The sequence below is a fragment of the Loxodonta africana genome, chromosome 13 (assembly GCF_030014295.1).
Source record: "Loxodonta africana isolate mLoxAfr1 chromosome 13, mLoxAfr1.hap2, whole genome shotgun sequence".
Lineage (NCBI taxonomy): Eukaryota > Metazoa > Chordata > Mammalia > Proboscidea > Elephantidae > Loxodonta > Loxodonta africana.
In genome coordinates, this window is record NC_087354.1 from 9,636,578 (window position 1) to 9,649,707 (window position 13,130).

At 42.8% G+C, this 13,130-nt stretch overlaps 1 pseudogene; it reads left to right on the forward strand.

The window, feature by feature from the left end:
* The first annotated feature begins 3,906 nt into the window (after positions 1-3,906).
* Positions 3,907-5,406, forward strand: LOC100677310 (ADP-ribosylation factor-like protein 5A; annotated as a pseudogene).
* The last annotated feature ends 7,724 nt before the right edge of the window (positions 5,407-13,130 follow it).

A 13,130-nucleotide genomic window follows, 5' to 3' on the forward strand; every position in this document is an offset into this window, starting at 1 on the left:
GTTGTTAATGAGTCTTCCTCCAATCTAGATATAGTCCAGTTTCTCCAATTATTTGCTCAGCATACAGATTGAATAGGTATGGTGAAAGCATACAACCCTGACACACACCTTTCCTCACTTTAAACCATGCAGTATCCCCTTGCTCTGTGGGAACAACTGCCTCTTGATCTATGTACAGGTTCCTCATGAGCACAGTCAACCGCTCTGGAATTCCCCTTCTTCCAAATGTTATCCATAATTTATTATGATCCACACAGTCGAATGCCTTTGTATACTCAGTAAGACACAGGTAAGCATTTTTCTGGTATTCTCTGCTTTCAGCCAGGATCCATCTGACATCAGCAACGACATCCCTAGTCCCACATCCTCTTCTGAACCCAGCTTGAATTTCTGGCAGTTCCCTGTAAACATGCTGCTGCGGCCACTTTTGAATGATCTTCAGCAAAATTTTACTTGCATGTTATATTAATGTTATTGTTCAGTAATTTCCGCGTTCAGTTGGAGCACCTGTTTTGGGAGTAGGCATAAATATGGATCTCTTCCAGTTGGTTGGCCGGGTAACTGTCTTTCATATTTCTTGGTATAGATGAGGGAGCACTTCCAGCGTTGCATCCTTTTGTTGAAACAACTCAACTGATATTTTGACAATTCCTAGAGCCTTGTTTTTTAACAACGCCTTCAGTGCAGCTTGGACTTACTGCTTCAGTACCGTTGGTTCCTGATCATGTACTACCTTCCGAAATGTTTGAACACCGATCAATTCTTTTTGGTACAGTGACTGTGCGTATTCCTTCCATCTTCTTTTGATGCTTCCTGCATTGTTTAATATTTTCCCCACAGAATCCTTCAAAATTGCAACTTGAGGCTTGAATTTTTTTTTTTTTCAGTTCCTTTATCTTGAGAAATGCTAAGCGTATTCTTCCCTTTTGGTTTTCTAACTCCAGGGCTTTGCACACGTCACTACAATTCTTTACTTTGTCTTCTTGTGCTGCCCTTTGAGATCTCCTGTGTAGCTCTTTGACTTCATCATTTCTTCCTTTCGCTTTAACTACTCAACATTGAAGAGCAACTTTCAAAGCCTCTTTTGACATCCGTTTTGGTCTTCTCTTACTTTTCTGTCTTTTTAACGACCTCTTGCTTTCTTCATGTACGATGTCCTCGATGTCATTTCACAACTCGTCTGGTCTTCAGTCATTAGTGTCCGATGTGTCAAATCTATTCTTGAGATGGTCTCTAAATTCAGGTGGGATATGCTTAAGGTCATACTTTGGCTCTTGTGGACTTGTTCAATTTTCTTCAGTTTCAACTTGAATTTGGGTATGAGCAATTGATCGTCTGTTCCACAGTCAGCCCTGGCCTCGTTCTGACCGATGATATTGAGTTTTTCCATCATCTCTTTCCACAGATATAGTCGATTTGATTCCTCTGTATTCCATCTGGTGAGGTCACAATTTATGTTGGTGAAAAAGGTATTTGCAACGAAGAAGTCATTGGTCTTGCAAAATTCTATCGTGAGATCTCCGACATCATTTCTATCACCAAGGCCATATTCTCCAACTACCAGTCCTTCTTCTTTGTCTCCAATTATCACAGTCCAATCACCAGTAATTATGAGTGCATACTAATTGCATGTTTGATCAATTTGAAACTGCAGAAGTTGGTAAAAATCTTTAGTTTCTTCATCTTTGGCCTCAGTGGTTGGTGCATAAATTTGAATAATAGTGGTATTAATTGGTCTTTGTAGGCATACGTGTATTGTCCTATCACTGACAGTGTTGCACTTCAGGATAGATCTTGAAATGTTCTTTTCAACGATGAATACAATTCCATTCCTCTTCAATTTGTCACTCCCTTAATAAAAAAAAAAAAAAAAAATTTTTTCATAGTAGACTATATGATTGTCCAGTCAAAATGACCAATAGCAGTTCGTTTCAGCTCACTAATGCCTAGGATATCAATGTTTATGTGATTCATTTCCTTTTTTGACAGTTTTCAGTTTTCCTAGATTCATACTTTGTACATTCCGTGTTCCAATTATTAATGGATATTTGCAGCTGTTTCTTCTCATTTTGAATGATGCCACATCAGCAAATGAAGGTTCCCAAAAGCTTGACTCCACCCACATTATTAAGGTCTACTCCACTTTGAGGAGGCAATTTTTCCCCAGTCATATTTTGAGTGCCTTTCAAACCTGAGGGGCTCATCTTCCGGCAATGTATCAGACAATGTTCTGCTGCTATTTATAAGGTTTTCACTGGCTAATTATTTTCAGAAGGAGACTGCCAGGTCCTTCTTCTTAGTCCGTCTTAGTCTGGAAGTTCCACTGAAACCTGTCTGCTGTGGGTGACCCGGCTGGTGTTTGAATACTGGTAGCAAAGCTTGCAGCATCACAGCAACACTTAAGCCCCCACAGCACGACAAACTACTGACGCTTGAGGGACCTAACCAGTACCCTTTAAAACTTTCAAAATCATGAAAACAAAGGAAAGACTGAGAAAAATGTCACAGGCCAGAAAACGTTCACACTTTATGAAGACTAAACACAGCACAGTGCTCTGGATTGGATCCTGGCACAGATAAATGGCATCAGTGGAACAACTGGTGACACAAATAAATGACATCAGGAATTTAGTTAATAGTAATGCACCAACGTTGGTTTCTTAGTTTTTCATTCAAACAGAACAAGGGGATACTGTATGTTTTAAAGTTGGAAATGGTGTGCACCAGGGTTGTATCCTTTCACCATATTTATTCAATCTGTATGCTGAACAAATAATCAGAGAAGCAGTACTATACGAAGAAGGCAACATCAGAATAGGAGGAAGACCGATCAACAACCTGTGATATGCAGGTGACATACCTTTGCTTGAAGTGAAGAGGACTTGAAGCATTTACTGATGAAGATCAAAGACTATAGCCTTCAGTGTGGATAACATCTCAACATAAAGAAATCAAAAATCCTCACAACTGGACCAATAACCACATCATGATAAATGGAGAAAAGACTGAAGTTGTCAAGGATTTTATTTTGCTTGGATCCGCAATCAACATCCATGGAAGCAGCAGTCAAGAAGACAAACGACATATTGCATTGGGCAAATCTGCTGCAAAAGACCTCTTGACAGTGATAAAAAGCAAAAAAAAAAAAAAAAAAAAGTCACTTTGGGGACTAAGATGCACCTGCCCAAGCCATGGTATTTTTAGTCATCTCATATACATGCAGAAACCCTGGTGGCGTGGTGGTTTTGTGCTATAGCTGCTAACCAAAGGGCCGGCAGTTCAAATCCGCCAGGTGCTCCTTGGAAACTCTCTAGGGCAGTTCTACTCTGTTCTATAGGGTTGCTATGAGTCAGAATCAACCTGAAAGCCCTGGGTTTGGTTTTTTTGTTTTGGCATATGCATGCAAAAGCTGAACAGTAAATAAGGAAGACCAAAGAAGAACTGATGCCTTTGACAGTGTTGGCAAAGAATATTGAATATACCATAGACTGCCAGAACAATGAACAAATCTGTCTTGGAATAAGTATAGCCAGAATATTCCTTAGAAGTGAGAATAGTGGGACTTGGTCTCACTTACCTTGGACATGTTATCAGGAGGGATCAGTCCCTGGTGAAGGACATCACCAGGCAAAGTAGAAAGTCAGTGAAAAAGAGGAAGACTCTCAATGAGATGGATTGACACAGTGGCTGCAACAATGGGCTCAAATATACCTACTATTGTGAGGGTGGCACAGGACAGGGCAATGTTTTGTTCTATTCTGTGTAGGGTCACTATGTGTCGAAATGAACTGGACAACACCTAACAACAACAATGTGTCAATGTTGGTTTCTTAATTGTGATAAACATACCACGGTTGTGTAAAATGTTAACATTAGAGAAAGCTGTTTGAAGAGTATGTGGGAACTTTCTGCCCTATTTTTGCAGCTTTTCTGAAAATCCGAAATTATTCCAAAATAAAAAGGGCTTTTTTTAAAAAATTACATAGAAGGTTTAAAAAAGAACCAGATTGGAATACTAGAACTGAAAAATACAATAACCAAAATTAAGAACTCTGTGGGTGGATTCAAAAGCAAATGGGGGAGGAGGGGAGAGTGGTAGTTTAATGGTAGAATTCCCACCTCCTGGTGGCACAGTGGTTAAGAGCTTGGCTGCTAACCAAAAGGTTGGCAGTTCGAATCCACCAGCTGCTCCTTGGAAGCCCTATGGAGCAATTCTACTCTGTCCTGTAGCGTCACTATGAGTCAGAATCTACTCAATGGCAAGGGTTTGATTCTTGGCCAATGCACCTCATGTGCAGCTGCTACTTGTCTGTCAATGGAAGCTTGTGCTGCTATGATGCTGAACAGGTTTCAGCAGGGCTTCCAGGCTAAGCTGGACTAGGGAGAAAGATTCTGGGGATTTACTCCTGAAAATCAGCCAATGAAAACCCTATGGCTCACAACAGGACCACTGTGCATGGGGTCACTCAGAAGCTAGGAACAACATTTGTATATGTAACCAGTTAACCAGTTGCCATCAAGTGAGTTCTGACACTTGTGTGTCAGAGTCGAACTGCACTTCATAGGGTTTAAAAAAAAAAAATCATATTAGGGCAGAGAGCGGTGGTATATTCAAGTCAGGAGAGTGAGTAATAATTGGCGCACAGCCACCAAGCGGGGCTTCTGCCTCCCTCCGGTTCCAGGAAGTAGGCCAGGGACAAAAGTGGGAGCAGCAGCAGAGTTAGAGGCTCTGGTGTGTATCTTCTGCTTCCCTCAGCCTCAGTCAGGGGAGACCAGGTGACCTGTTTGGCTGGGGGTGGTGGGCCCACTGTCTAAAAATGAGAATTCTCTTCACCACCAGGATAGAGATACAGCTTAACCACCAGGAGCACAAAATTATCATTGTTGGTATGAATAATGCAGGGGAAACTATTCTCCTTTACCAGTTTTCTATGACTCAAGTTGTACCTACATCCCATACAACAGGAAGTAATGTAGAAGAGATAGTAGTTAATAATACACGTTTCTTAATGTGGGATACTAGTGGCCAAGAATCTCTTCATTCTTCCTAGAACACTTACCTTACTAACAGAGCATTTTGTAATAATTGTGGACAGGACAGAGGCAGAGAAAGGATCTCCGTAACTAGAGAACTCTATAAAATGTTAGCTTAGGAGGACCTAAGGAGAAATGCGGTGCTGTACTTTGCTAATAGACAAGATGTTAAAGAATGCGTGACTATAGCAGAAATTCCCCAGCTCTGAAACTCCACCGGTGACATATCCAGGCACGCTGTGCTCTTACCGGTGGGGGATTGTGCAGAGGACTTAAACAGATGATGTCATGATTTAAGGTTGGCTGATCTCTATGGGCTTCTTCTCATAGGCTTAGCATAGATGACATGCTAGACCTCACCCAAAAGCTACAAAAATCAATGGTTTTTGTATATTTTACAATAGACTGTGTTAAACTTTTTCTATAAGAAGAAAAATTTCACTTGAAAACGCAGATGAAGTCTCACCTTCCAGTATGCTTTCTCAAAGTCAGATCATAAAGCTGCAATTGGCAATTTTCTCATAATGAGTCCTATCAGGACATAAAATAGCCATTGGTAAGTACAAAAGGAGAGAAGGATGGTTTTAACCTTAAAAGACATATTATCAGCATAATAAATACATGTTCCGTAGTTGGGTGTTGTTCTCTTATTGTTCCAATAAGTCAAAATACAAATCAATGGCACCAGTAAACAATTTCCAATATTTTAAAGTTTAATGTTACTTATAAAAGATATTTTGCAGAAGGTTGTATATGTGTTGTGTACATGCCTCAAGTTCAGATAATAGTTTTGATTTATGTTCTAAAGAAAAGTAAATAACACAAAATTAATACTGTCTTCGTTATAACCACAATGAGATGAGTACTGGCAGTGGTGTTAATTGCCATTTTGTACTTTTCTCCTTATATTCGCTGTACTGTACTAACCAATCCTCCAAACCATTGAGCTGCTGAAGGAAGAAAAGAGGGAAGGAAGGAAGGGAGGGAGGGAGAGAAGGAGGGAAGTAGGGACACAGTTGAAGAGAAAATTAGTGAATTGGAAGGGAGGGAGAGAAGGAGGGACACAGTTGAAGAGAAAATTAGTGAATTGGAAGGTAGGTCTGAGATGTGTGGTCTGAATCCCTTTGGGGTGTATGTGATAGGCCTCTGATATGTTGTGGATGTGTTCAGTTGGCAGGTCCCCTTATCCCTGCTGAGGTATCAAAGCGGAACATCAGGCCTATGGCAGTGTCTCTGGAGACCCTCTCCTCAGAATGCCCTCAGCAGGGCAGGGAAGGGCCAGCCTTACATGGAGGCAGACAGCTGGCTAAGTGTGAAACGAGAATCAAAGCCAGCCCCTCCACCAGCCCCTCTTGGCCCACTGAGGTGGAAAGCTCGATCGTTTGGGGCCCAGGAGAAGCAGCCAACATGACCTGGCTCTGATGCAGCTTCCATGGGAAGGAAAAACAAAAACAAGTGTACAGGAATCCTTTGCTGAACACAGCAGAGAGTGTCTGTCTTTGGGAGTGTCTGTGTGTCTCTCTGTGTCTGTTTCTGTGCATGTCTGTGTGTGTGTCTGCTTCTGGGAGGGTATCTATATATGTGTGTGTATGCGCACCTGTGTGTATGCCTGTGCATGTCTGTGTGTGCCTGCATGTCTGGGCCTGTCTCTGTGTGTCTGTGGCTGTGTGTGTCTTGTGTGGGTCTGTGTGTCTGTCTCTGTGCATGTCTGTGTGTGTGTCTGCCTCTGAGTCTGTGAGCACACATGGCTGTGTCTATGGGTGGGGAAACATTTTCTCCCTCCACAGCTGCCACTGGAATCTGTGACATAGAAGGCTAAGGGGATGGCCATGGGACTGCTCCTTGTGTGGCACCCAGTTGCCAGCAGAAAGCCTGGAGGCCCTCTCTAATGGGAAGTCACCTGCGGCTGACCCTGTGCCTTAGGGCTCTGGCCACCGTGTGCAGCTGCCTGTGGCTGCAGTGGGCAGGATAGGCAAGGCAGGTGGACTTGAGGTGAATCACACTCTTGGCTCCAGACAGCTCCTCAGGCCACAGCTGTTTCTGGCTGTGCAAGCAGATGGTGGGCCCAGGTTTGGCAGTAAATAAACAGAAAACTCCTAAGAGGCTCATGAAAATGACTAGTGTAGAAAAAAAAAAAAGTGTAGAGTAGGGTGAAAATGGATCGTTATTAGGAAAAAGAGAACTCATGAATCACACTTTCTTCTAGGCTCGTTTTTTTCTCAAGGAGGTATTTTTATAAAGTCCTGAATGGGTTTTTAAAATGTATAACAGACCTGAGAAATGCAAGATGTTGATGACAAGGGAAAGGGGTCTCTGAGTGGTACAAATGGTTAAGCACTGGACTACTAACCGAAAGGCTGGTGGTCCAAAACCACCCAGAGGTGCTTCAGAAGACAGACCTGGAGATCTGCTTCCGAAAACCCTATGGAGCAATTCTACTCTGCACACATGTGGTTGCCATCAGTGGGAATCAACTCAACAGCAACCAACAACAGTGATAATAAGGGAAACAGTGCAGAGGAGAGAGCATGTTTAGGAATGCTCTGTATTTTCTGCACGATTTTTCTGTAAACCTAAAACTACTCTGAAATACGAAGTCTATTTTAAAATGTATAATAGAAGGACATGCAGCACAGGCCCAAGAGGTGGAAGTCTGATTTAGTTGAAGAAAATAGGGTGAGTGCAGAGTGGACAACTAACATTCCCTTTGTGGGTGGGGAGAGGGTCCAGACACCCACGCCCCATGGCAGCAGCTCCCCTGTGGATCATGTCTTTCCAGATGCCCCAGCACACAGGAACAGACAAGAGGATGTTCACACAGGCACACAGGGGTGGGCGTGAGGATGTCCACTTGGGCATATGAGAGTGGGTACAAGGACATTCAAGTGGGCACATGAGGTGGGCACAGGGACATCCAGGGGGGCACAGAGCAGAGCAAGGATATTCACATGGTCACACAGGGGCAGGCATGGGGACATTCACATGGGCACATAGGCATCTGTACGAGGACACTCATGTGGGCACGTAGGGACGTTCAAGAGGGCACATGGGGCAGGCATGAGGATGTTCATGCAAGCACATGGGGATGGGCGTGAGAACATTCACATGGGTGTTTTCACACAATGAGAGCTCACTGGACACATATCAGAGTACTCTGACTGTGGAATTCTGCTTTCTGGCCTCATAGCGTGCGGTTGTGTACAGACCATACTTCACTAAATATGCCCCCTGTTGGTGGACATCAGGCATTGTCCAATTTTTCTTACAAGCACTGCTGCAGCAAACACCCTTATTATTTGTGTTCACTCAAATGTGCACTCAGGCATGAACACATTTGCAGAATAGACTCCTGCGGAAGGCATCCCTGGGTCACATGTGTGCATATACAACTTTGGGTGACTTGGCCAGTGCCACGGGGTGGGGAGGTGGGCAGAGTCCCCAGGGGGTCCATGCAAAGAGTAGCCGGACACCAATCACATGGCCAGCGACCTCAGCCACACACCCTGGTGAGAGACTGGAGAAGCAGGACTGTGTGGGCCTCCAGGGACCTTTCCCCTCATGCCCTGAAGACATACCAAGCCCCCACCTGCACCCAGACACCACCTGAGGGAAGGAGGGGAGAGAGCTGCAAAGACATCAGGTCACCCAAATGGGATCCCAAAAAACGTATACTCTGAAAGCTACAAAATATTGTTGAAAGAAATTTTGAAATATCTAAATAACTGGGAATTCATCCCATGTTCATTGATCAGAAGACTTAATATTGTTAAGATGGCAATAATCCCCACATCGATCTACAGATTCAATGCAATCCCTATTAGAATCTCGTCTGACTTCTGTGTAGAAATTGACAAGCTGGCCTGAAAATTCATATGGAATTGCAAGGGAACGGAATAACCAAAATAATTCTGAAAAAAAGTAAAACAAAGTAGAAGAACTCACACTTTTCTTAATGAGGTGATAAAAATGTTGTAAAAATGACTGTAAATGTAAATGTTGCACATGTCTGTGAGTACTCGAAAATCCACTGAATTATGCTCCTTGAGTGAGTGGGTTTATCATATGAAATTATATCTCCATGAAGCTCTGTTTTTAAAGAAAAAGAAAAAACATAGCAAGACAAAACAAAAAATTCAGTTAGAAAATGAACAAAAGATGTGACCAGAATTTAACCAAAGAACATATACAGGAAGTATGTTGGTTTCCTAGGGCTGCTGTAACAAAGTATCATACATTTAATGACTTAAAACACTATACATTTATTATTTTACAGTTATGGGCCTTAGAAGTCTGAAATCAAGATATCAGCAGTGCCATGCTCCCTCTGAAGGCTCCAGGAAAAGAATCCTTCTTTGCCTCTTCCAGATTCTGGTGGTCCCAAGCATCCCTTGGCTTGTGTAGGCTTAACCCTAATCTTTGCCTCTATCTCTATGTCTGTCCTCTCCTTTTCTTATAAGGACGTCAGTCATTGGATTTAGGGCCAACCCTAAATTCAGGCTTAACTAATTACATCTGCGAAGACCCAAATAAGGTCACATTTTGAAGTTCAAAGGGGTTTAGGGGAACCCTATTCAATCCACTATAGATGAAAAACAAGTACATGAAACATCATTAGACATAAACACAAACTAAAACTACAAAGATACTACTTAGGAATAAATCTAACCAGGAACATAAAAGACCTATACAAAGAAAACTACAAAACACTATTGCAAGAAACCAAAAAGGACCTATGTAAATGGAAAAACTTACCATGCTCACGGATAGGAAGATTCAATCTTGTGAAAACGTCAATCTTACCCGAAACAATCTACAGACAAAATGCAATCCAGTTCAAATACCAACAGCACTCTTTAATGAGATGGAAAAAAATAATCATCAACTTTATTTGCAAAGGAAAGAGACCCAAATGAGCAAAGCATTTTTGAAGAAAAAGAACAAAGAACAAGATTATGGCTCCCAGACATCCTGCTAACTCAGAACTGAAGCCATTCCTGAAGTCCACTTTGCAGCCAAAGATTAGCAAGGCCTATGAAACAAACAATAACAGAGGTAAGATGAGGGGGTGGAGCCAAGACGGCAGAATAGACAGATCCTTCTGGTGAACCCTTTTTATATCACAGACCAAAAAAAACAAGTGAAACGAGTATATTTATGACAACCTGTGAGCCCTCAACATCAAAGGCAAGCTTAGACAACAAACAGTGGGGAAGGGGGAGGAAGAGATGGTTCAGAAAAGGAGAGGAGTTACTGCACCTGAATTGCAGGGAGACCTCGGGCACCATTCCCAGGAGTGGTGACAGCGGGCTGGTACTAGCGTTTGGCCACAGTTTCCTCAGGGAGAAGCACCCAGCCACACAGCCTACTCACACCTCTGGAACCAGAGGAGAACAACGCTCTCAGCAAAAGCTAAGTACCTGCATATATTTTACTGCACTCCCCCATGCAAGCCGACTTCAGCAGCTGACTTCCCTGAGCCTGAGATAGGCCCTGTTGAGTGCCTAGGGCCATCCTCCCGGCCTTGGAGAAGGAATAAATTTGCAATTGGGGAAAAGGATAATTTGCCAGCTCCACTAACTGGGGGAGCTCAGGACAGAAGTACCTCCTGTCCGGGCATAAACGGTCCATGGACTTTGAGTACCTTTCCTCTCTGCATGGGCCTGTGTGGGCTTATTTCCAGAGAATAGGCCCTCGTTGGCAGGCTCCAACCATTTCAGCTGTGCAGCAGAGAGGTGGGTGTTTGATATTTCACATTGCTTTGCCTGTTAAACAAGGTCCTCATCTACCCACATCAGGGGCCTAAGGACTGGTAGCTCCACTCAGGTCACCCAGCCACGCATGACAGGTGTCCAAGGATAACTTGTACCTCCCAGTCCTTACAGTCAAAAACATCGGGTGCCCATGGTCAGTCTATAGAACCCACCCACTTGTACACTCTAGGGAACAGGGACACACTTTCTTCAGAGACAAATGGGGGGTGCCTTTTTCAGAATGCGACCCCCTGCTGCAACAAGATACTGGTACCTACACCCCTGGCCCTCCAAGACTGTAGGACAGAGCCTGTACCACACACTTGGTGATCAGCTACCTGGAAACCTGAACTGAATTCATATAAGAAAAGTGAATGGACTCCTAGAATGGTATACCTGATAACAGCTCTAGGTATCTGGGGACAGAACGTCAGAGCTCCGAAGGTGAAAATAATCAAGCTAGCTCACTCAAGCAACCCATTTGGGCATATCAAAACAAAACAAAGCAAGAAGCTATGACACAGTAAGAAAACATAAAATAAACTAATACAATAACTTATAGATGGCTTGGAGACAACAGTCAATACCAAGTCACATAAAGAAACAGACCATCATTGCCTCAACAACCTCTCAAAACAAAGAATCCAGGGATCTTCTAGATGAAAGTGCATTCCTGGAGTTACCAGAGGCAGAATACAAAAGATTCACATACTGAACCCTTCAAGACATCACAAAGGAAATGAGGCAATGCCCAGAACAAGCCAAGGAACACACAGAAAAAGCAATTGAAGAAATTAAAAAGATTATTCAGGAACACAATGAAAATTTAATAAGCTGGAAAAATCCATAAACAGACAGCAATCAGAAATTCAGAAGATTAACAATAAAATTAAAGAAGTAAACAACTCAATAGAAAATCAGAGAAGCAGATATGAGCAAATGAAAGGTAGAATTTCTGAACTTGAAGGTAAACCACTTGGCACTAATATATTTGAAGAAATATCAGATAAAAGAATTTTTTTTATTAACTTTTATTGAGCTTCAAGTGAACGTTTACAAATCAAGTCAAACTGTCACGTATAAGTTTATATACACATTACTCCGTACTCCCACTTGCTCTCCCCCTAATGAGTCAGCCCTTCCAGTCTCTCCTTTCGTGGCAATTTTGTCAGCTTCTAACTCTCTCTATCCTCCCATCCCCCCTCCAGACAGGAGATGCCAACACAGTCTCAAGTGTCCACCAGATACAAATAGCTCACTCTTCATCAGCATCTCTCTCCAACCCACTGTGCAGTCCCTTTCATGTCTGATGAGTTGTCTTCGGGGATGGTTCCTGTCCTGGGCCAACAGAAGGTTTGGGGACCATGACCTCCAGGATTCCTCTAGTCTCAGTCAGACCATTAAGTATGGTCTTTTTATGAGAATTTGGGGTCTGCATCCCACTGATCTCCTGCTCCCTCAGGGGTTCTCTGTTGTGCTCCCTGTCAGGGCCGGGCACCAACTAGTTCTTCTGGTCTCAGGATGATGTAGGTCTCTGGTTCATGTGGCCCTTTCTGTCTCTTGGGCTCTTAGTTATTGTGTGACCTTGCTGTTCTTCATTTTCCTTTGCTCCAGGTGGATTGAGACCAATTGATGCATCTTAGATGGCCGCTTGTTAGAATTTAAGACCCCAGACGCCACATTTCCAAGTGGGATGCAGAATGTTTTCATAATAGAATTATTTTGCCAATTGACTTGGAAGTCCCTTTAAACCATGGTCCTCAAACCCCCCAACCCTTGCTCCGTTGACCTTTGAGGCATTCAGTTTATACCAGAAACTTCTTTGCTTTTGGTCCCGTCCAGTCCAGTTGGGCTGACCTTCCATGTATTGAGTATTGTCCTTCCCTTCACCTAAAGCAGTTCTTATCTACTAATTAATCAGTAAATAACCTTCTCCCACACTCCCTCCCCCCCTCGTAACCACAAAAGTACGTGTTCTTCTCAGTTTGTACTATTTCTCAAGATCTTATAATAGTGGTCTTATACAATATTTGTCCTTTTGCCTCTGACTGATTTCGCTCAGCATAACGCCTTCCAGGTTCCTCCATGTTATGAAATGTTTGACAGATTCCTCACTGTTCTTTATCGATGCGTAGTATTCCATTGTGTGAATATACAACAATTTATTTATCCATTCATCCGTTGATGGACACCTTGGTTGCTTCCAGTTTTTTGCTATTGTAAACAGAGCTGCAATAAACATGGGTGTGCATATATCTGTTTGTGTGAAGGCTCTTGTTTCTCTAGGGTATATTCCGAGGAGTGGGATTTCTGGGTTGTATGGTAGTTCTATTTCTAACTGTTTAA